This window comes from Rhinopithecus roxellana, chromosome 1 (assembly GCF_007565055.1).
Source record: "Rhinopithecus roxellana isolate Shanxi Qingling chromosome 1, ASM756505v1, whole genome shotgun sequence".
In the NCBI taxonomy this organism is placed as follows: Eukaryota; Metazoa; Chordata; class Mammalia; order Primates; family Cercopithecidae; genus Rhinopithecus; species Rhinopithecus roxellana.
This window is the reverse complement of record NC_044549.1, coordinates 154,868,705-154,893,480: the sequence shown is the minus strand read 5'-3', so window position 1 is coordinate 154,893,480 and position 24,776 is coordinate 154,868,705. Positions and strand designations below refer to the sequence as shown.

Genomic DNA, 24,776 nt, shown 5'->3' with positions numbered 1-24,776 from the left:
CTAACCTTTATATCTTTGTTTTCTCTGTCTCCAAACTTATCCGAGAAGGAGACTTCAAGGCCTGATTCATTAATTTTTCCTTCTGCTGGGAAGCTCAGGTGTGTCATGGAAGCTCATGTGACCTAATCTATATTTTGACAAAGAGGAAAGCTCCCTGCTCTCCCCTGCACCAATTCTTTTGGTAATTTTTAATCCCAAAGGCCACTGCTAATACATTTTTAAAAATTGATGCTAGCTATTACGTTGTTAGATATAGCTCAACTTCCAACTCTAAACTTGCTCTTTCTGAAAGGGAAATAGTACTCAGGTTGCAAACATAGTGAACTGGAATTTCAGAGGCTTGAATTGGCCTGCAAAACTTGTGACTGTAGCCCTGGTTATACATCCACTGTGGTCTTGGACATGTGAGGTGTTGTCTACCCTCAGGAGTTTTAGAAGAAGAAATTTTATGGCTTCACTTTCCATATTAAGAAATTAAAATAGCCAGGTGCAGTGGCTCACACCTGTAATCCCAGCACTTTGGAGGCCAAGGAGGGAGGATAGCTTGAGTCCAGGAGTTTGAGTGGAGTGGTCAACACAGCCGAGACCCCACATCTACAAAAAAATTTAAAAATTAGCTGGCATGGTGGTTCATGCCTGTAGTCTCAGCTACTCAGGAGGCTGAGGTGGGAGGGTCACTTGGACCTGGGACGTCAAGGCTACAGTGAGCTGAGATTCTGCCACTGTACTCCAGCCTGGGTGACAGAGCAAGACTGTGTCCAAAAAAAAAAAAAAAAGAAAAGAAAAGAAAAGAAAAGAAAGAAAAAAGAGAAGAAAATATGCAACATTCTTTGTGTAGCTCTGAAATGTATTTCACATATTTATGTGAAATAAAATTGCTTGTGCTTAATTTATTATTTTAAAATCATGTTTGAAAATAGAGCTAATTCTCAGTTATTACATTTCCCCCCTCTTTCTGATGGTTTTTTTCTTAACTTTTGATTGTAAATGATTTTAAACTTATTTAAAAAGTTGCAAAATAAGCATAGTCCAATATAGCCATATACTTTTACCCAGATTTGTCTATTGTTAACATTTTATCCCATTGGCTTTATCATCCTCCCCCTTCCTCCCTCCCTTCCTCTCTCTCTACACACACGTGTGCGCACGCGCACGCACACACACACACACACACACACACACATGCTCTCCCCCACTCCATATATATATGTATGTATTTTTTTCCCCAGAAGTATTTGAGAGTGTCACATATATCATTGCCTCTACCCCTAAGTACAGTGTGTATTTCCTAATAATAAAAAGAATAAAGACAGTCTCCTCATATTCACAGTATGGTAATCAGCTTCTGTATATTTGACACTGATTCAATACTTCAATCTACTGTCTGTACTTCTCCTTTGTCAGGTGGCCCAGTTCTGTCCTTGAAGAAAACGGCTTTTTTGCCTTCAGTGTACAGTCCAGCCTAAGGTCAGGTAGTGCATTTAATTGTCAAGTCTCTTTAGTCTCCTTTAATTTGGAACATTTCCACAGCCTTTATCTTTTATGTCATTGACATTTTTGTAGAACATCGTGTTCTCCCCCTTTACAAATATAGTATTCCTCATTTTGTATTAGTCACTTATTTCTTCACATTTTGATTCAACTATGCATTCCCCGAAGGAATATTACAAAAATGATGTGTCCTGCTCAGGTATCACATCTGGAGTCTTATGTGTCCATTTATCCATCATTGGGGATGTTAATTTTGAGCAACTGATCAAGGCATTGTCCAGTTTCTCTGCAGTATAGATATTCTTTCCTTTGCAATTATTAAGCTATCCATGGGGAGACACTTTATTGTTGCTCCTCATCAAAATATTACCTACATTTTCTCCTAAACCAGTATTAAGTATGATGGCTGCAAAATTAGGATTCCATGTTACTACTCTCTTCACGTTCATCATTCGGCATTCTGCGTTCTACTGTGTGCGGGAGCCCCTTCCTTCTCCCCCTTCTCTCTCTTCCTCTTCTCTCCTCTCCTCTCCTTTTCTTTTCCTTCCCTTCCCTTCCCTTCCCTTCCCTTCCCTTCCCTTCCCTTCCCTTCCCTTCCCTTCCCTTCCCTTCTCCTTCCTTCCTTCCTTCCTTCCTTCCTTCCTTCCTTCCTTCCTTCCTTCCTTCCTTCCTTCCTTCCTTCCTTCCTTCCCTTCCTTCCCTTCCTTCCTTCTTTCTTTCTTTTTCTTTCTTCTTTTTTCTTTTTCTCTCTTCTTCTTTCTTTCTCTCTTTCTTCCTTTCTTTCTTTTCCTCTCTTCTTTCTTTCTCTCTCTTTCTCTATTTCTCTCTCTCCTTTCTCTCTTTCTTTCTTTCTTTCTTTCTTTCTTTCTTTCTTTCTTTCTTTCTTTCTTTCTTTCTTTCTTTCTTTCTTTCTTTCTTTCTTTCTTTCTTTCTTTCTTTTCTTTTGGTTATGGTCTTCAAGATTCCTGTTTCAATCTTACATAATTCATTCCTGCTATATAATTATTTTGACTGTCAAATTATCCCAGGTTTGGTCAATGGGAGCTGTATCAAGTTGACTCCTATGTCCTTAAGACATGTACCCATCATCTTTGTTGTTGTTAGCAGTTGATTAATTGCTGGAAGAAAAAGCTGTTCTAGTTTGGTCTTGTATATTCTCTGTCCCAGCCATGAAGTCAACTGTGTCTTCATTATGTCCTCACTCTTTTTAAGTGCAGAATGATGTTAGAGACCAATATCTGAGTGCTAGGTGTGCTCATTACTACTCTGGTGCCTTCACTTATAGGCTCTTTCAATGACTGGAGCTAGGAAATTATATATATAAAAGTATATGTATATAAACAAAACCTACATGTATATGTGTATCTGTAAATATATGGAGGCATATATATATGTGTATATACAAATACTACTACTAATAATTTGCTAATACCACTTACTACACAAAACAAATCTGTGAAAAAGAGTTGAGGATTTGCTTATGGTGCTCCTCCTTCAACTTAACCCTGCCCAAGACTGAGGGTATATTGTCAAATACTCTTCAGGGATTACCTGGATTAGTTCTTTGGTCATGTCTCTTTCCCCTACATCCTAATGTCCTTATGTTCATTTAAAATACAGTTGGGTTCAAATGCTTCAGTTTGCTATCAGTTTTAGTTTCCCTCCTTCCCATCCTAGTTTGTTTAATTTTATTTTTTGAATATGTAAAACATTAACGTGCTTCCAGAAGCCAAAACTAAACCAAAAGAAGTGCCAGTCTCTCAGATATTTGTGCCACCTTGTTATTCCCTACATCTCTTGGAGGTTTTCTTGGTTATCTTTCTGGTATTTCTTTTTAATCCTGATTATATATATATATATATATATATATATATATATATGTTTTGTATTTCCTTTTCTTTCTTACACAAAAGATAGCATGTTGTATATTTTCCTTTGCACTCTGATTTTGTGAATCTTTTTCTTTTTTTTTACGTTCCCTCTTTTCTCCTTCTCTTCCTCCCTCCCTTTCTTCCTTCTTCCCTTTTTTTGTTTTTTTCTCTCTCCTGCTCAACCAATTTCCCATACTTGGACAGTTGGATGGTTTTCTGCAATGAATAACATTTTGCATATGTATGTCCATATCATTAGATATATCTTTGGGATATATTCTTAGAAATGGGAATGCTGGGTTAAGAGTAAATGTTTTGTGAAGTGTTTTAGTTACCAGATTTCTCTCTGATGGAATGTCCCACCAGCATTCCCAACTACAGAATGTCTGTGAAGCTTATGAATTGTTGCCAATTTGATGAATGAGAAATGGTATCTCAGTATAGTTTTGATTTGCATGTGTCCTATTAGGAGTAAAGTTAAGCATCTTTATGTATTTAATGTCCGTATGTATTCATTTTGTGAGTTCTTTTTTTGTGAGTTACCTGCTCATGTCTTTTGCCCATTTTTAAATTTTATTATTATTTTTTGAGGACAGTCTCTCTCTCTGTTGCCCAGACAGGAGTGCAATGGCACGATCTCAGCTCACTGCAACCTCTGCCTCCCTGGTTCAAGTGATTCTCCTGCCTCAGCCTCCCGAGTAGCTGAGATTGGGTAGGCGCGTGTCACCACACCCAGCTATTTTTTTGTATTTTTCATGGAGATGGGGTTTTGCCATGTTGGCCAGGCTGGTCTTGAACTCCTAACCTCAAGCGATCTGCCCACCTCGGCCTCCTAAAGTGCTTGGATTACAGGCATGAGCCACTGCACCCAGCCCCCGCTCCGCCTTTTTTTAAATTGGATTTTTGGTCTTTTTCCCAATTAGAAAAGTCTTCAGAAATTAGATATATTAGCCTTTCATCTATGAAGTATATTACACATATCTCTCCCAATTTGTTTATCTTTTGACTTTGATTGCAGTATTTTTTTTTTTTTCTTTTCAGTCATATAAAATTTTTATACTTACAGAGACAAATTTAAGAATCATTTCTCTTATTGCTTCTGGACTTTGTTCGTTGTTAGAGAGCATTTCTTAACACCCACGTTATCTGCATGTTAACTTCCACTACCTGTATAGTTTCATTTTTCACATTTAGATCCTTAATTTGTCTGCAGCTTATTTGTGTGTAACGTAACGAATGGATCTAGTTTTACTTTTTTCCAAATGCTTATCTGGTGTCTCAACACCATTTAGTATGAAAATATCTTCTCATACTTCTCCTGTGATTTGAGACTGATGGTTACTTTTTAACCTACACCATGACTAGGTGTGAAGGAGAATGATGGTAAACAGTGGAACAGGGTAGTTAGAGGAAAATGAGGTCCCAGCTAGATAATGACTGAAACCCGGTAACAACCTACATATTTTTGACTTCAACACAGAACTCTTTACCTTTTACAAGTCATCCTCTCTGGACCATTTCTTTTGTCAAAAATTAACATATTTAATAGAAAAGCTGTTTAAAACAAAAGGAGGGTTTAGAGATTATCTGTGCTTTCCCTCCTCTCAGTAAAACCTGTAACACCCCTTCTTCCCCAAATAAATTATGAGAATGGGGCTGCATACATTTTTTTGAGAGCACGTGTGATTATGTTTCCTCTTGTTCCTCGCCACATGGTGATTACTCTGTGCCCTCTCCTGCAAACTGCCCATGTTTCACTGCTTGTAGGTCAAAGCTATATTGGGGGAGAAGTGAATTTGGGAAGTTTTGCAAGTTAAGTTGTGCTACCTGAGTCAGTGACTGTGTCTTAACTCACCTTTTTGCTTCCAGGTTCTTGCTCAGGGCCATCTGTGCACATGGTTTTCACTCAATAAGTGCCTCATGAATTTAAATGACTACACATTAAACTAAAATGAGGTCTGCCCACCTATTCTTAAGAAATTAAACTCTACAAATGATGTATTCCAAAACTACAAAAGAGGGTGAAAGCCAAAACAGATGAAGCTGTCCTTATATGGGCAGGAAAAACTCAGTAAGATTTTATCAGTTCAGTAGGTGTTGCATATGGTGATTTGGAACTGTCTGCCACTTCCAAGATGGCCTCACTTTATTGTGTGGTCAGTACAGTTTGTATCTAGTCCTCATCAGGTTAGGCCTGGAACTCCCCAACCCCTTTTAAAAACAGCAAATCAGGGTTTCTGTGGTGGAATGGGAAGGCAACTGGCTTGCATTAATTGATGTATAAGGTAGCCCATGATAAACTCAATGCCACTTTTATACACATCTGGGAGCAAGAGTTTTTGGTTAATTGGCTTGCCTATGTTTTTGCTCTGCCTTGGATGCTACAGAAATGGAATTGTTTGTTAGAGTCGTTGCATGGTGAAGGAAGAATCAGAGCCAAGGTTTTGAAGGACCTAAAGGAGAACATTCTGTGTTCTGCAGGTGTCTTCCTCCTGGGGATACAAACAGCCCCCTGCCCTACCACACGCAGTAGGTAGGATTCCTTCAATGCCTCTCCTCGGGTGAAAGATGTGGCATATGGAACTGATTGATCAAAATCACTGGGGCAACTGTATGGGCGCCCTCCTGCAGTGTAACATCCTAACAGGACTTTTGACAGGAATGGATACCTAAATATTTAGACTCCTGGAGGCCTTGTCTGTCTCAGCCATACCTACCAGTCACCGTGGTGTCTCCTTTCTCTGTGTGGTACCGGATAAATACAGATAAATTCTACACCCTGACTTACTCCTACTTAATGCAAGGAAGTTATAAAATGTTTGAGTAGCTTACTTAAGTATTATTCCTGCCATGGCTTCTTGACATGCCTTGATGGAGCTATGGAAAGCATCTTGGTTGCTTCAATACAAGGTTGTGAGTCATTTCATTGGTCAGGGTACTCACTATACTTTGCTGAGCTTATCCACTGTGCGGATCCATCTTGGGAAAGGAGCAGAGGAGATACTGGGAATACCACATCTGCTGAAGACTGTGCTGGATGGTTTCTCCAGAGATCTCATCCAATCTTTTCAACACCCACTCAAAATATAGGAGCTGTTCCATTTCACAGATGAGGAAACAGAGGCTCAGAGACTTTACGTTAGTCTCCCAGGTCATCAAGCTAGTGCTAGCATTCACAGAACCAAGACTCTAAACCAGGTCTGAATACCCATGAAATTAATACTTTTCCTCTATGCCTCACACATGCCACATCATCCCAAGGCATCACCTTTTCTTGAATCATGTTCATAGATTCTGGGCAAGCAGCCTCAGTTTGGTTCTATGAAACCTTTCCTGACCTCCACCTCCCTGCACACACACTATGTGAACACTGTAATGGTTAGTTGTATACACAGTTGCTGCCAGTGCTAGACTGTGAGTTCTTCTAAATATCTTCCTACAGTGTTTAATTCATAGCTGGCTTTGGCTACATATGTAGTGAAAATTCTGGTTTTCTGCATCATACTGTGTTTCCATACTGACACTAACAATCTAGACATGCTTTCTTAGAATCAGGCAACCCATTTACCTTTAAGGATGCACTGACTTTGGTTTTTGCTTTAATATTTGGCCAAAACCTGCTCGTTGAGTTCGACCTCTGTGAAGGGTAAAGTAGCCAAATGCCTACCTCATTAACATTGTAGGCAACTCTGAAATTTTGCAGGATAATCATTACATTGATGTGAACGTCACACTGGTTACTGTCATACCATATCAGCATAAAAATGTTAGTAATGAATAAGTATATTTTTCAGATTTGTTGTTAATATCCAGATATGTACTTTTCAAATGTAGGTGAGCATTTTACTTATAACTTGGAATGAGAAACCTTCTTAAACTACTTTATACTCTGAGAGTCCACCAACTAATTGAAATATAAAGGAATATATTAAGAGTAAGATGCTACAATATTTAATGATGACTGTGAAAGCTAAGAGTGTATGGGTTAAACAATTAAGAATTTTCAAATAGTTAAGTAGGGAAATTAGTTGATAGGTAATATGAAAATTAGATTAATTAAATCTTAGTTAATGAATATTAGCTAATTGAGGTTATTAAATCTTAGTTATTACAGTTTGTTAGCTAGATAACTTTGGGTTGACCAACACATTTTTTTAGCTAACAAGCATTTATAAAAATGTAAGTTATAATCTAAGTATTGTTATAGAACTAGATTATACAATAATTATAATTGTTATAGGGTTGTTTGTTGAATGCATTTGTAACACCAAACAGAATGACCATTAAGCACCATTTTTAACTGTTATTTAATTACACTTAAGGTCATCACTCTTTCAAGAAAAAGCCTATTTAAATTTTTTTTTTCACATTTTCTGAAGATAAATTAAAAGTAGAGTGTCTACATTGTCTTCTCAACATTTCCTGATCAGGAAAACCTCCCAAATCACGTATAGCAACATCAATGATAAATGATTTTTAACACAGAGAAATTTCATGTCTATTCTTATATCACAAAAATTCAGATGATAGTAATAGATTTCAGCCTCAGCTTTGGCTTACTATTGATTTTAACATTCATTCATTTGGCACTCGGCCCAAGTGGGTAATGGGTGCAAATCTATCAGTGGCTCTTCATACATTTGTGCAGGGAGGTACACATGCATATGTGTGGGTGTTTCAAAGTCAAACTGGAATAGGCCTCTCACATTTATCTCCCATTAATTTGCAGATTGTTTCCGTGGTTACCATCCAGAAATTTCCCAGTAATCCTTGAGGAAGTTAGGGAGTATGAGACCATTAGGGAGAGAGAATATGTGGCATAGAGAAGTGATGGGCATTCGTTGTCTGAGGTTATGAGGTCGTGGTGAAGCCTGGTCATGTGGCCCCATCTCCAGACTATGCCCAGTGCTCCAGATCCCATAGACCTGGATCTTAGTTCTGGCGCTAGAACTGTCCCTGACACACATATAGTAAGACTTTAATTTCCATTTTCCCTGTCTTATGAAAAGAAGTGTTGCTAAGCTCATTAATTAGCATTGTGCTTATAGCTTTTTCCTGACTGTTAATGACTTCTTGAGGATGGGCATGCTTTGATGAGCTGTATGGTCCTGGGCAAGCCATGGTGTCCTCTGTTACCTGCACAGTGAGGGTGACGGTCATGTTACCTCCTGAGGCCACCTTTCAGCTTTGCCATTCTGTCATTTGACAAAGACCGAATAGAGAAAAGACAAGATTTAACGACTGTTCAAGTTCAAGCCAGTTTGTATTTGCTGAAAGACACAACAGAGGGAAAGAAATTGACATGTAGTTTAAACAGACTGGTTTTTCATTGGCATGGGAAGTGTGAATACTACCTCTTCCTGGTTTATGAGATATGAAATTGATTGTCTGCCTTATCTGTTTCTCACTTTTATTCTCCGTTCATAGTTTGGTCATGGAATGCAGTTTTGAAGACAGCTTCAAGTTGTTTTTTGCTCAGTAATCCTCGTAGTATTTACTGTTGTTCGTTGGGCACCCAGTCTGTGTACACACGTCATTCCTAATCTTAGAAGAAAAACAACATGCAAAACATATATTTTCTTTCCTACTTTGTAAATAAGGAACTGGGGCTCAGAGAGGTTAAACGACTTACTTAAGTTCAATTAGAAAGTGGCAGAGCCAGGATTCAAATGTTGGTTTGCCTAATTACAAAGCCTATATCCACTTTCCACCCTGTGCTGCCACAGCATTAAAGGCTGTAAATTGAATTCCACACACTCCTGCTTTCACCTGTACTATTACAGTGATAAGTAAAACCAGTGCTGAGCCCTACTTACGAGGTGTCCTTGATTTGTGTGCGGATGCTCATGACACTTCTGTGTGGCATCTGCTGACAGGCTCATGGGCCCCAGACATTCCCACTACAAGGAGCTCATCCTGGACTCCCCAGCCAGGGAAAGAGACATGAAGAGGAACTGGTTTGTGATGAGGGATTATTGTGATGCTTGAAGTGAACAGTTAGTTCTTCCCATTTATTTGACTTCCTACTTCCCTTCCCTTTGAACATTTTAGTCAAACTTCTAGCAGTGACTTTCAACCCTGGCTGTGCATTAAAATCACTTGAGGAGGTTTTGTTTTGAGACAGCATCTCTCTCTGTCATCCAGGCTGGAATGCAGTGGCATGATTATGGTTCACTGTAGCCGCAACCTTCTGGGCTCTATCAACCCTCTTACCTCAGCCTTCTGAGTAGCTGGGACTACAGGGACATGCCACTATGCCCAGCTAATTTGTATATTTTGTAGAGACAGGGTTTCACTATGTTGCCCAGGCTGGTCTCGAACTCCTGGGCACAAGTGATCCGCCCACCTTGGCCTCCCCAAGTGCTGGAATCATGGAGCATTTTATTTGTAACCATGTCAGCCCTCACCTTCCAGAGATCTTGATATGAATGGGCTAGGTTGGGCTCTCGCTATTAGCGTTGAAAAAAAATTACTGCAGGGATTCTAAGATTCATCTAGAGAAGACGACTACTGTATTAGGGGGCAGAACATCCACTTTTCACTGTTCTGTTGGTACAGTATACTTTTTTTGTGACTTCTATGAACCCTCAATCTTATGATGTTACCATTCCATTGACGAGTGGGATTTATTCACCAAGAGCATTTATATTTTTTTGAGATGTCTTAGGTTGTGGAGAGGGTGTTACAGGAATGGACACAGATGCTGAATTTAGTGGCCCCAGAGAAGGGGAATGGACCACTTTGGATTGGATTATTGGGAGCAACCAAAAGTCAGTGCTGTGGCTTTTGCTGTCTTCCCTTGTCATCTCTTCCCCTCACCAGATTTTCAACACGGAAGGGGTGTATTTTCTAGTTATGGGGTATTCACAATCACATCTAATAATTTTACTCCAGATCATGCTATGGCTTGTTTATACTAGCTTGAATATTTGTAGTTTCTTTGATTTTTGTTTGCTAATTTAATTTACTGTTACATATAAAAGAATGGCTTCCATGGAGATAATCACCATGGCTCCTAGAGTGCATCCAGAGACATTTGCCTTGCTCCTGTGGAAATACGCCCAGACTCCCCAGCATGACATTCAGTGTTCACTCCACACCTGACACCAGTCTTTCTCACTAATTAAGGCCACTGTTTACCATTCTTGGGCACCAGCCAGATGAACTATAGCCTGGGCTGGGATCTGCCTGATCTTGCTGAGACATTAACTCTGTCCTGAAGCTGTTTGTCATTCCAGCAGCTAGAAATAATCTTTCCTTTCCTAGAACTTCCACACTGCATTGAGCGGGAACACTTGTAGAACTTCTCACATTGTCCCTCAAGCTATTCTTATTTATGCATGTATATAACTTCTCCCCTTCTACTACTGTAAGCTTCTGCAGGGTGGGGCAGCCTCTTCTTCATTTTGATATTTACTGCTGTGCCAAGAATATTGTAGGCATTTCCTTCAATTGTTATTCCCCCAGTATATGTGTTACTTTGTTCAATTCTGCAGTTGTCCAAAGCTAATCTCCTGAGCTGTTGGTAGCTTTGGTGAACATTTGCAGAGGACTACAGTGATGGCGTAAAATCCGGTGACCTAGTTACAGAATATCCCCTGCAGGCTCACTGGTAAGGAAGGCTCATGTTTAAACTCAGTGAAAGGAGAGCCTGGCTTATTTATGGTGGTGGTTGTTTACATGTCTTTAAATGACCTTTTTTTTTTTTTTTTTTTTTTTTTTTTAAACATAAAGGCAATATATTCTCATAGAAAATTCAGAAACTGTAAACAGGGTTAAAGAAGAAAATAACAATCAACTCGATCACTTTCACCTGTTTATTATTCTTATTTTATTTATTTATTTTTGAGGCAGAGTCTCTCTCTGTCACCCAGGCAGTGGCACGATCTTGGCTGACTGCAACCTCTGCCTCCCAGGTTCAAGTGATTCTCCTGCCTCAGCCTCCCGAGTAGCTAGGATTACAGGCATGCATCACCACCAAGCCCGGCTAATTTTTGTATTTTTAGTAGAGACAGGGTTTCGCCATGCCATGTTGGCTAGACTGGTCTTGAACTCTTCACTTCAAGTGATCCGCCTGCCTCGGCCTCACAAAGTGCTGGGATTAGAGGCGTGAGCCACTGTGCCTGGCCACTTCCACCTATTATTAATGAAACCTGTCCTATTAAATGAAAATGATAATGTGGGGTGTCTTGTGCTTAGAGCTTGGAGAAAGGAATTTGCCTCTGTTTTTTCAATGACTGATGGCAAGGCCAGTATGACCAGTAAGTGGGTTGTTTATTATTATTATTATTATTATTATTATTATTATTGTTATTTATCACTACTGTCACTGAAGCTAAACCAAGATAGAAATTGTCACTATTGCTGTAGCTCCAAGAAGGGCCTCATGGCTGCATAATGATTAAGCACCTTATATTTATACAATGCTTGGTTGTCATTTTTTAAAGCAACTGTGACTCAACAACAGCTGTTTGAGAACAGCCTCATCCCAGATGAAATCAGAGGAACCGAAGTTTAAAAAGAAAGTGTTTCTGGGCTCGGTGTGGTGGCTCACGCTTGTAATCCCAGCACTTTGGGAGGCTGAGGCGGGCAGATGGTTTGTCAGGAGTTTGAGAGCAGCCTGACCAACTTGGTGAAACCCCATCTCCGCTAAAAATACAAAAAAAAATTAACCAGGTGTGGTGGCACATGCCTGTAGTCCCAGCTACTCAGGAGGCTGAGTCAGGAGAATCCTGTAGTCTCAGCTACTCAGGAGGCTGTCAGGAGAATCCCTTGAACCCGGGAGGCGGAGGTTGCAGTGAGCTGAGATTGTGCCACTGCACTCCAGCCTGGGCCACAGAGTGAGACTCCATGTTAAAAAAAAAAAAAAAGTTTTCGAGCACTAAAGACAATTTGAACAAGGCAGACAAGTACAAATAGGAAAATAATAATCTTACTAGATTGTTTGTTTTTGAGACAGTGTCTCCCTTTGTCGTCCAGGCTGGAATGCAGCAGCACGATTATGGCTCACTGTAGGTGCGAACTTCTGGGCTCAATCAACCCTCCCAAGTGAGCCTTCTAAGTAGCTGGGACTATTCTGTAGCGATAATCCTTGTTAAAGTTTTGGAAAATACCTTATTTAAGTCTCTCTCTTTCTACACAGACACACACACAGACATGCACACACACATACACGCACGCAACTTTTACATGAATGACTGCATTTACAATTGACGTAAATTACTGCAGGCTCTGTGTTTATTTTTTTCACTCAGCAATACACCTTGAAAAAATTTTAAGTCAATATACTTACAGATATATGTCGTCTTTTAAACAGCTATAGATTTTCGCTCAGACTCATAAAGTCTAATTTTTTTTGAAGTCTAATTTTTTTAAGAATTGACTTATATTTTAAATCACATATAGCTTCATGATGGAAAGAAAACCCCAAAACAATTCTTGGGACCAGACATGGTGGCTCATGCCTGTAATTCCAGCAGTTTGGGAGACCAAGGTAGAAGAATTGCTTGAGGTCAAAGGTTTGAGACCAGCCTGGGCAACACAGTGAGACCCTGTCTCTACAAAAAAAAAAAAAAAAAATTCGCCAGATGTGGTGGCACACATCTGTAGTCCTACCCACTCAGGAGGCTGAGGAAGTGGGAGGATCGCTTGAACCCAGGAGTTCAAGGCTGCAGTGAGCTAGAACGGTGCCATTGCACTTCCGCTTGGGTGACAGAGTACAACCCTGTTGCTATAAAACAAAGACAAAAGCACCACAATTCATTAGATATAATTGAATATCATCTTCATTTTCTACTGTAGTGGTTCTTAGAAAGGTTGTTTCTTAAGTTAGAAACTGTTGCCTAAGTATTTAGAATGTGGCAGGCACTGTGCTACCTGCTGGGGTTGACTAATGCATGGGATTCGGCTCTCTCCCAGGCTGGTGGGAAGAGGACACATCAAGAAGCCAGTGTATACCCTGAAGGGGTTTGAGGCAGCGCAGAGTTGATGATGATGGTCTTCAGCCTGCCTTTCCTTTACAAAAATGAGGAGACTGCATCTCACGTTGCCAACGAGCTGCTTGACTCTACCGATATTCCCTACCAAGCACAATTATGGGTATTCGTAAAATTCTTAATAATAAAATGGATATTGAAAATAGTGTTTTTTTTTTTTAACAGTGAAAGTAATATGTACTCATGTATAGGTTTTCAATATACAGGAAAGTATAGAGTGAAAAGGATTGCACCTGCAATCCCACTTACAGCTAACTACCGTGACATTTTATTTGTAGAAGTCCATTTTGCTATCAGACCCCAAGTTTTAAAATCTTAACTCACCCTCTGTAACCTAGTTCTCAGCTGTACTTTATATAACGTTTTTAAAGGATTCAAGATTTAAAATAATCTTATCTCACCCCAAATGCACTTGTATATTTTTGACACCTCCTCATCTCTCTCTCTTCTCTCTCTCTCACTCTCTCTCAGTTCTCTTTCTCCTCTTCTCTCTCTCTTCTCTCTCTCTCCTCTCTCTCTCTCCCACTCTCTCTCTCTCTCTCTCTCTCTCTCTCTCTCTCTTTCTCTGAGAGAGACACACACATACACACAGGGAAAAAAAATCAGTCTATCATTTTACAGATAGGAAAACTGAAATCTAGAACTTGTCCAAAATCATGTTAAAAAAGAAGTGGTAATCTGTGCTCGAACTCAGGTCTCCTGAATTTTTGTTCAGTGCTTTTTCGATTCTACAGTGATGCCTCCTTACTAGGTCATAGAAACAGTGGCAGAGGGAGAAAAGGAAAAATACGTCAGCTCTAAAGAGTGCAGTTTTTTTTTTTCTGTGTCCTTTAGCTGAGCTATTTTTGTGACTATTCAGTACATGTACAATGCTGCCTCTTGGAGTGTTCCGGCTAGACTAAGAGGCCATTCACTGCTGACTGCAGCCATCCCGTCCCTCCATGGAATCCTCGGCCTGGAAATCAGATGGGAACAAACTATTCCAATATAAAAATCAAATTTCAGAGTCTGAGTGTACACAGAAAAATTACTGAATAATCCTGTTGGACTATGTACATAACAATGACACAGTGATTTACGAGGGTGTGATGGGGCAGAGGGTAGGGGGTGATGTTGAGGTTGATTCATCACTTAGGCTCTAATCCATTCACTGGCTCCAATCAGACTTCAGCACAAATGCCAAATTATTCATCCTCCCTAAATCCTACCCTATTATTTTCTCTCTCAAAACCTTCAGTTGCTTCCTTTTGCATATGGAAGAGAGTGTGGACTCCTCCATCTGGCATTTAAGGCTTTCTATGATCAGTCCTCCCAGACATTGATAGGCTGTGGAGATACAGTAAGGTAGTTGTTAGGATCCACACCTTGCAGCCAGGCTGCTCCAGCACCAAGCAACACTTTCACCAGGAGGTCGCTGCACCTGCCTGCTCCTCACTTTTCTCATTTGTAGAATAGGAATAGGGTCATTGTGAGAATTAAATAAGTTAATATTTGTAAAGGGTTTAACAGTGACTAGCTTATAATCCGTCACGTAGAAAGTTTTTTCTTAGCTCATTTAATAAGTACCTTTCTAACCCGTCACTGATAGCATTTTTCTTTTGCACCAGACTTCTAGTCATTGCTGGGAGTGTCCTCTCATTTTCCTGCCTCCCTGTAGCTGAAACTCTTACTCCTAAACTGTTGGCTTTCTCATTTTGGCTTGCCCAAATCTTACGCACTCTTTTAAGTCCATGTTCAAATGAATATTCGTTCATTATGTTCTTCATTCATCCCCTTAACAGGCTTTTATGGAGGGTCTACTGTATGCAAGCTGTATTATGTAGGAAGCCTCCACAATTCCCAGAGCTAGGTGAGCTCTGTCCTGTGGGCCTGTCTTGTACACATCACCTTCGACACTGCTGAACAGTGTGTGTTGGACATGTTTGATCTCCTCTCCTAGAATATAAGCAGCTGGAGAGTAGGATGCTTATTAGTAGGTGCTTATTAAGCTTTCTTTAAAATGAGTAAGTGCATGTGCTACCTTTTGTAGGTATTTGTTGCCTTCTAATGAAGGCAAGAACAATAGGAACCAACATTACTTGTGTGTGAGAGAGAGAGAGAGAGAGAGAAAGACAGAGAGAGAGAGAGAGAGAGAGAGAGAGAGAGATTTTGAGTGGGAATAAGTATGAGACCATATCTGAGGGCAGATAACCACTTCCAAGTTGAAGAAGAGCAAGGAGAAGACAGGAATGAGAGGAGAGCTGTAGCAGTCAAAGGAAATGGGATGAGAATAGGTTATTCTCTGAATCATAAAGCATTTGCTCTGAGAAATGTTTTTCCTTAAGTGGTATAAAATGTAAAATGAATTGGGTCTTAGTTTTCCTTTTCCTCTTTAGGAGGTTGGAGCTGATTTTTAAAATGAGGTGGGGGAGGGAGGTGGGGTTTGGAGAAAGAAAGTGAAAATTGTTTTCTGAAACTCTGCCAAATAACTCTCTGGAGAGACAGTTCAGAGGGCGAGGGCCCGCCAAAGCTGACCGGCAGCACACAGGCCAACTCATTCTGTCGTCATTGTCCTGGTCACCTCCCCACCCCTGTTCTCCACTCCCAAACAGCCTTTTCTCTCCTCTCTCTCTCTCTCATTCTTTTCTTTCCTTCCCTTTTTTTTCTTTTTCTAACATATGAATATTATAAGTAAGTAACTGGAGAAAATAAAAAAGCAAAACAAAACACAAAGTAAGCAGATGATTTCAACCTGCAATTATTTGTCAGGTCATAAAAATGATGTGTCTTAGATTTATTTACCTGATCTCCTCATCTGTTTTCCACTGGAAGCCTTTTGCTCGCGTCACCCTTCTTCATTTAGTTCCCCAAACTTCCACCCACTTTCTGACTCAAAGCAGGAGAGAAGAATTGAACAAAACCACTGGATTTGGAGAAGAGAGAAAAGCAGCTTTTAAGAACTGACTTTAGAGGTTTAGCATGAATTAAATTCTGGTCTTTTCCTTCTGCAGATTTTTCAGCTATTGTTGTTGTTTGTTTTGTTTTGTTTTGTTATGTTTCTTGAGTTTATGACTAAAGATGCTTTTCTGTGAATGGCACAAAAGTTCAGCTATGGTCAGGCACTTACTGAAGGCCTGTGTATGGAGGCATCACAGTGGCTCACTTTGAAGCAATGAAGATAGTAAAAAGAGGACCCCTGTCTGCAAAGAAAGAGCTCATGTTTATGTGTGTGCTCATGCTGTGGGTGCTAGAAGGAGACTGGTGTCTGGGGAAGGGAGGAAGGGCGGAAGGTTACAGGTATAGGTAAGTAAGTTTTCCAGCAGTTAACAATACCTGGAGACAAGCTGCAGAGTGATCAATGCTAGAGTTAGGAGCGCTGTGAGAAGGCAAGGTGTTCTGTTTGTGCCATTGTGGAGGGCTTTGCTGTGGGGGTTGGGGGAGGGATGTTGTTTTAGACTTTGCTAGATGGCTAGGACTTTAACAAATAAGAAAGAGAGAGCTGAGTCTTTAAGACAGAGGGAATAGCAGAGATATGTAGAGAGATTGGGAGTGGGAGGCTGAGTCTGGAGGTGAGACATCTGGATCCTATCAGAGAAGTTTCCTATGCCTTCCTGTAATGTTTGAGGCTTTTTTTTTTGGGAAGCAGTAAGGAGCTGTCCTGGGCTTTGTAAAAGGGCTGTGATAGGATTACTCTGGTGTGTGTGTGTGTGTGTGTGTGTTTTGCTTTTACTTTATACATTTCAGTCTTTTTAGGAACTCTGAGGCAACCTTAACTCTGGGAAGTGTGCATTGCCCGTCTTTATATGTCTTTACTTCTCCGTTCCTGCCTGGTTCTGCTCCTTCTCATACTTCTGTAACAAAGTGCGGCAATGCAGGCTCCCAGAAGCTGATGTGAGATCTCTGAGCCCACCATGTGTGTGTTCTTCCCATCCTTTTTTCCCCTCCATTTCTCTTCCTCCTCCTCTTTCTATATCACCACCCCCACCAGCAGCAGCCGCACTCCCCTCCCTAAAATAAATAAACCAGTCACTCCAAAGGTTCCAAGCACATTAGTCACATATCCCAGAAGTTTAATACAGAATTATTTTGACAGCGAGAACAAGAAGTGTTTTCTAGTTGAACGCACAGAACTTGCTTATTCCAACTGGGCTTTCTGCCTCACAGACGGATGATACGTTTTTTAGATGGATCGACTGCACAGCGCAGGAGACTGTCGCTTCCCTTGGATACATCGCAAACTGCTCACTACCAAAAGTGACTGGGGAGAAGATGTGAAATGAGAGAGAGAGAGAGAGAGCGAGAGAGAGAGAGAAGAGGGGAGGGGAGGAGAGGAGAGAGAAGGGGAAGAGAGAGAGAGAGAGAGAAAGAGGGAAAGGAAATCAAGTTCTTATTGTGAACGTAACTTTCTCACTAATAGCTTCCATAAGTCACCGAGAGATTTGTATGTGTTTATTTATTTATTTGGCTGCTTTGGAGACATGAGTCCTTTTTTAAACCCAGGTTTATGCCTGTTCTAAAAAATGAGGACAGATCGAGTTATTGCCATGCGGGTGGCTCTCCAAGCATTCCAGTTGCATAGCTCTTCCAGAAATATTTCTTGACTCACTTATTTAAGCACTTTCTATTGCCGTTACTGAGCAGATTACAGAATCCTCCCGGCCCTTTCACCAAACCCATCTAGAGCTGATATGGATCTGCCCGTGCCTATTTGGCAGATAGAAAGAGGAACGGGAAGGTGAAGTCCACTGTTACTCATGAAGGATTTTGACCAGTAACCTCAGAAGAGTCAGAGGAAGAGAAAAAGCATGTGCTCTCCTCTTTCCTGCTTTGCTTTTCTGCTTCCAAGTCCCTCCTCCAAGCAGGAAGATCTTTCCTGAGCAGCAGTGCACCTGGGTGTGAGGACCCAGAGGGAGTGTGGTGGAGAGACATGAAGGGGTTAGTTCCTGAAACGTTCTGTTCCCTCTAGCTCCCATGATCCTTGACTTCTTGCCTCTCAAGTCCTTCTAGGGATTTTCAGCCTTTTGGGAGGCTGGGCTGACCTCGCTCACTGCTGCGCATGCTCTCTGGAGCTTTCTTTTTTTTTTTTTTTTTTTTTGAGACGGAGTCTCGCTCTGTCGCCCAGGCTGGAGTGCTGTGGCCGGATCTTAGCTCACTGCAAGCTCCGCCTCCCGGGTTCACGCCATTCTCCTGCCTCAGCCTCCCGAGTAGCTGGGACTACAGGCGCCCGCCAGGTCGCCCGGCTAGTTTTTTGTATTTTTAGTAGAGACGGGGTTTCACCATGTTAGCCAGGATGGTCTTGATCTCCTGACCTCGTGATCAGGAGATCACGTGATCCGCCCGTCTCGGCCTCCCAAAGTGCTGGGATTACAGGCTTGATCCCACCGCGCCCGGCTTTCTTGTCCTCTTTTGGTTGTTGCTTACTAGCCCCTCATTCCCAGGCCTTTTTCTGAGGAATCTCTGTTAGTTCAGGCAGTAACTGGCTGTGAAACCTACAGTAGTAAGTTCTTTGGGTCTCAGTGTTTTCAGATGTTTCTTCTTTGTGGAAACTCTTTATAAATCCCTCACAAAATGGGATGTCAATTCTCAATATGTAAAAATAATCAAAGTGCAGTTAAATGGTGACTGATGGCCTGTGGTCTGCATTCTTTCAGTTTTCTGCCTCTTTGTATATCTTTCAAGCTTGAGAAAGATCCTCTATAGATCAGGAAGATGTGCCCAGTAAGAGATTTGACCTTTGCTGGTTTCTTGACATGGGCTTTGATGAAATCCTTTTAGCTCACTTTAGATGATTCTTCTCAAGGGGGATATCAGCCCCAGGACACCCCAGGCCTCCATACCTAAGCCCGGGCTTGCAGGTCTGACAACCCAGGGCCAGCACTTTGTTCTTACACTGTGCTGAGTGGTAGTCCTTCCACCCCTGCTGTGGCTCTGGGACTATAGCCTCTGCCTTAGGAACACTTAGGAGAGGAATTGATGAAATTCAAACTATTTTTAAGGAGTTTTTTGTGTGTGTGTGTGTGCTGAGTTTGCATTGTAAGAGGAAGGTAGAGCACGGGCCATCTCTCCCTCCTCCACTTATATTTATTCTGCACCTACCTGCACATGACACTCTGCTATTCCTCAGAGAAGGTTCTGACCTTTGTGACCACACTTTACGTTTTCACATTGCAAGGCAATTTCTGAAGAGCTTTTCCCAGCTAAGATCTCATTTGAGCCTCACAACAACTCGGACAAAGGAGACTTAAAAACAAAACAAAAAACAAAACAACTCACAAAACCAAAACAAAAAACAACCCCCAAAAACCTTAGATGAATCTAATTCCACAGTTTAATTAAGCAAAGAACAATTCGTGAATTGGGCAAGCCTCAAACCAGAGAATCTGGCACTGCCGTTTGGTGGAAGAACATTTGTGGACAGAACAAAGGAGGTGATGGACAGAAAACGCAAGTGAGGTACACAAACAGCTGGACTGGTTACAGCTTGGTGTTTTCCTTATTTGAACAGCTGACTGTCTTTGATTGGCCGAAACTCTGTGAATGGTACAAGAGTACGTTGCATCCTGTTTACACATCCTGTTAAGACGGAGGAGGCAGTTTTAGGCGTAACGTAATTTAACAAGATTCGATGAGATTATACCTGTATGCCCAAGTTCACAGTAGGTAGAGAAGGATTGTGGGGATTTGAACCTTAGGCTTGCTGACTTATGCCATTGCGCCATATCATTCATTCTCCTTGTGGCAGGAATAATGAATGAATATTCTATTAACAGGTACTACCTATTAACTGCTTACATGTATGTCAAATGTTACTATGTAGATACTTTTTACAGGCCTATTTCATCTTCTCAACAACCCTATAAGGTAGAAATTATTATATCCAGTTTGCTGATGAATGGCTAGAGATATAGAGAAGATAAATAACTTGCTCAAGGTTATACTTCACATAATTGATGGACCTTGAATTCTAATTAAGGCTGCTGCCTCCAGGGGTCTCTCAGTATGGGATGTGATCTTGATCCATCCTTATTAGTCCTAGGAGATAAAAAACGTACTATTGAAATAACAGAGCTGGTTTGTGGGTGATCATATACTATAGTAAATACGACATACTGTTAAGGGTTAATAGGTGGCTGTTTTCTGTGTTTGTTCTTGGAGATCATAATATCTTTGTGCCGTTCCGTCTACTTTCTTTTTCAATTTTATATGCTCCATGTTGAAATTATGAGCCCTTCACCCTATTGAACTGTGTGCCATTAGGCAAGTAATTTCTATTTCTGGGGTATTGGTTTCTCCCATCTCAAAATAAATATCTTTTCCTGCTCCAATCATTCTCTCCTTTTAATTATTACATGGCTGGTGAATGTTTGTATTGAATTCTCTTTGTACAATTCCTTTCAACAATATTGCTTGGAATTATAAAAACTGAATAATTGTTTGTTTTAAATTGAAATGACAATTGCAGGTTATGCTTGCTTTCAAAAAGATTTTGTTTCTGAAATGTAACTTGTTAAAGTTTGGAAATAAAGCATCACATGAAGAAATAAAGTTATATCAAGAAAGATGCCTAATACATGTTCTGATTGTTGTGCCTTTTTTTTTTGGAGTCTCACTCTGTCTCCCAGGCTGGAGTGCAGTGGTGCCATCTCAGCTCACTGCAACCTCTGCCTCCAGGGTTCAAGCGATTCTCCTGCCTCAGCCTCCCCCGTAGTTGGGACTATAGGCATGCGCCACCACACCCTAATTTTTGTATTTTTAGTAGAGACGAGGTTTCACCATGTTGGCCACACTGGTCTTGAGCTCCTGACCTCAAGTAATCCACCCACCTCGGCCTCCCAAAGTGCTGGGATTACAGGTGTGAGCCACTGCACCCGGCCGTGCCTTGTTTTTTAGTATTAGTCTTTCCTTTCCTTTCCCTTTTGCTTTTCCTTTCCTTTCCTTTCCTTTCCTTTCCTTTCCTTTCCTTTCCTTTCCTTTCCTTTCCTTTCCTTTCCTTTCCTTTCCTTTCCTTTCCTTTCCTTTCCTTTCCTTTCCTTTCCTTTCCTTTCCTTTCCTTTCCTTTCCTTTCCTTCCTTTCCTTTCCTTTCCTTTCCTTTCCTTTCCTTTCCTTTCCTTTCCTTTCCTTTCCTTTCCTTTCCTTTCCTTTCCTTTCCTTCCTTTCCTTTCCTTTCCTTTCCTTTCCTTTCCTTTCCTTTCCTTTCCTTTCCTTTCCTTTCCTTTCCTTTCCTTTCCTTTCCTTTCCTTTCCTTTCCTTTCCTTTCCTTTCCTTTCCTTTCCTTTCCTTCCTTTCCTTTCCTTTCCTTTCCTTTCCTTTCCTTTCCTTTTCCTTTCCTTTCCTTTCTTTCAGTATGATTCTATTTATTTGAAGTTCCAGAAATAGCAAAACTAATCTGTGGTAATAGAAAATCAGAGTATCATGGTTGTTCGCAGGGAAGAGGTGGTATGAGATTGCCTGAGAATAGGCACAAGAGAACTTTTCAGAGTGACAATAGTGTTCTGCATCTTTGATAGGAGCATGGATTACTTCAATGCTTTCCTTTTTCTCAACTGGCATCAGTTTTTTTTTTTTTTGTTTTCTGTTTCATGCTTGTGTAAGAACAACCTTCATCCCCAAACACACAGGCGTGTGTATGGGTGCACACACACACACACACACACACACACACACACAATTCTTCAGAAAGAAAGCCTCTTACGTGTGTTAAACTTGCCACTTTTTCCCCCAAATCTGCTGCATTCCTTTGGGTGAGCCAAAGAAGAATCTTCCTCTTCTTTTCAAGTTCAGAGTTTGAATCAAGTCTTCCTGTCTTTTGCATTTCAGTAAATGTTTCCTAGATGGATTCATCGGTTTTCCAGTAAAGACAAACAGCTCAGAAGCCAGATTACATTCATACCCAAGGCCTGAGTGCTGTGACCCAGGCATCAGAGCTCAGTGCCATATATGGCAAAAAGAGGAACAGGAGCAGGAGCAGAGGGAGAATGCCAGACATGCAATGCATTCCTAAGAAATGTGCATTCATAACTGGCACAACAGGACCCTTGCTGGTTTCCGTCTTATGCAGAACATGAACTGTGAAGTTTTGAGAAAGAAGCTAATGTTGCAAGCATCTGCCACAGGGAACAGTTTATTTTCCCTTTTCTTTTTGGTCACGTGTCGGTTTAATTTGGAGTCAGTGTTTAAGTCAATGCTGGCATGGGATGAAGACTAAGAAATTGTTCTTGGAGTCAGCAGACATGGGTTCTCAGCCCAACTCCACTGCCACCCAGCTGCAAAACTCTCTTTGGCTTATTTTTTTTTCAATGGCAAAGTAGCAGGGTTGAATTTGATGATCTTCGAGATCTCTACTATTTCTGTTTTCTTTGGTTCTAATTTTGCCTGAGATTTGCCAGTTCCTGTGGAATTCCCCACAGAAAGCATTTTCTAATTCTTCCAGATACTTTCTGTGGCTTGAACTTAAAAAGACAAAAACAAAAGTCCCGGTCTTGAATTTTTCTTTGTGATTTCCTGAGGTATATTTTGGACACACTATGAAAATCCAATTGGTAGATTGTTTCTTGCTTGGGGTAGAGACGAATGCATTTCCTGCATCTTCATGGTCTTCTTTCGTTTGCCCCTCTTATTGTTGGAGAAGAAATGGAGGTATGTTCAACACATAGTTGCAGCGACAGGTGTGCTTTTAGCAAATGCAGACTTTTAATGACCTTGATAGTTGTCTGCTTCTCTCATGCATCCAAGCCTTTTCTGTGGAAGAAGTGAGAGCAGCAGAAGGCAGATTCCATAGCTTCCTCACACCTCAAGATACAGAATTAGGGATGTGAGACTGAGGTGTTCGTTTCCCAGTCAGTAATTGGATGAAACACTTGGCTGTCACAGATGTTAAGAAGATTAATAAGAAATAAAATTGTAAAACTCTGGCCCTAAGGTGGACTACGGTCACTTTCACTGTGAGATAAGCCATGATTTTAAATGCTCCTATTGGTTTTTATGGGTTCTGTCGTCTATTTTCAACAGACTAAACTTGTCTTGTTGCAAAAGTTTGTAATTTTCTACTTCTTTGGGAGAGGCTTCAAACCATAGTTGACCTCTTCCCTTTCTCTTCTGAAAGCATGATGTTAGTTTCTCAGCTGAGATAAAGGAAGGAGGAAGTTTCCTTTGGTCTTAGGAAAATATTCCAGCATTGGGCTTTAATGGCAGATGATGTCCCAAAGTTGTGCACACTGGTGCTGAGAAGGCTATAGCGGTTTAGAGGCACCCATAATAGTCCCTTTTCTTCATGCTGAGAATGAAGAACCAGGGGCAACACTAAAGAAACCCATACTCAGCTTTTCCTTGCTGCTTGTGGTCCCTTTCCTGGAAGCTGCTATAACACAGCCACCAAGTCCTGGGAGGAAGAGAAGGAGGGGTTTAATTCTTATGATGCAGGGGAATGTCTCCAGAGAGAGTGGAAGCAAAGACATCTGTGTTCTGATGACAGCTGTGCCACGAATTTGCTCTGTGACTTGGTCAAGATGCTTTGTAATTTGAGGCCTTCATTTATCCATCTGGCAAATGGAAGTGGTAGTGGACCTTGAAGGCCTCTTCTAGCTCTTAGAAGCATGAATGTAATATATTTCCAGATTGTCTCTTTATGTTTCCTATTGCGTGTACTTGCTATGCCCAGTGATAATGAGCTCATCAACTTGTGCAAAGACCATGCCATTATCTTCTTTAATGGCAAACAGAACAAAAACAGAATCCTCTTTGTGGGTGCCTGCTCACCATAATGTGAGGACCAAATTCTTTTGTGTAACATTCACCTCCTTTCCCAGTCTAGTTCCACCTAACGGTTCTAGTTTTTGGGAAGCGTTTGCTTCCATGTGTGACATTCATCTTCACTTTGAGCTCTCTGTGAGCCTTTTGTTACTGCAGAGGTAGGCATGTGTTGAAAGAGAGGAAGCTGTACACGATGACACGGCAGAGTCATTGGGTCAGGAGTGGTGTTGAGAAGAATGAATCAGGATGCTGGGGTTCTGTGATAGACTCTACAAATAGTTTACAAGAAGATTTAGGGACAGTAAGCACAATGCGTCTTCTGCTTCAGTCAAAAGCATAAATTTTAATGGTTACAAATGCCTGGTGCTATTATGAGAAAAACCACAGGAAAGACCATTATGTAAACAGTAATAATTTATTGACTATGACTAATCCTTTGGGGAGTATGATATGTGACATAGGCTTATAAGGACTTTATGTAGACTAACCCCTTTAACACCTATTAACTTGTTAGACCCTTCTAATGGTTCCACAAGGGTGGCAGGCTAAGGAATGCTACCCTCTATTTACTAATGAGCAAAGCGATGCTGAAATACAGTGAAGAAGCTGTCCAGTGTCACACGGTGAAGAGATGGCATAATAGAGACTTGTTCATTGCTTTTATGCCTGTGTCATGTATTCTGCCTTTCG

The 24,776-nt window shown here is 40.9% G+C and overlaps 1 protein-coding gene across 1 annotated transcript in view; it reads left to right on the top strand.

Annotated features, from left to right (window-relative positions):
• The window catches only part of LPP (LIM domain containing preferred translocation partner in lipoma), a 670,645-nt gene that overhangs the window by 93,364 nt on the left and 552,505 nt on the right, over positions 1 to 24,776 (top strand). The gene's annotated exons all lie outside the window — the stretch shown is intronic.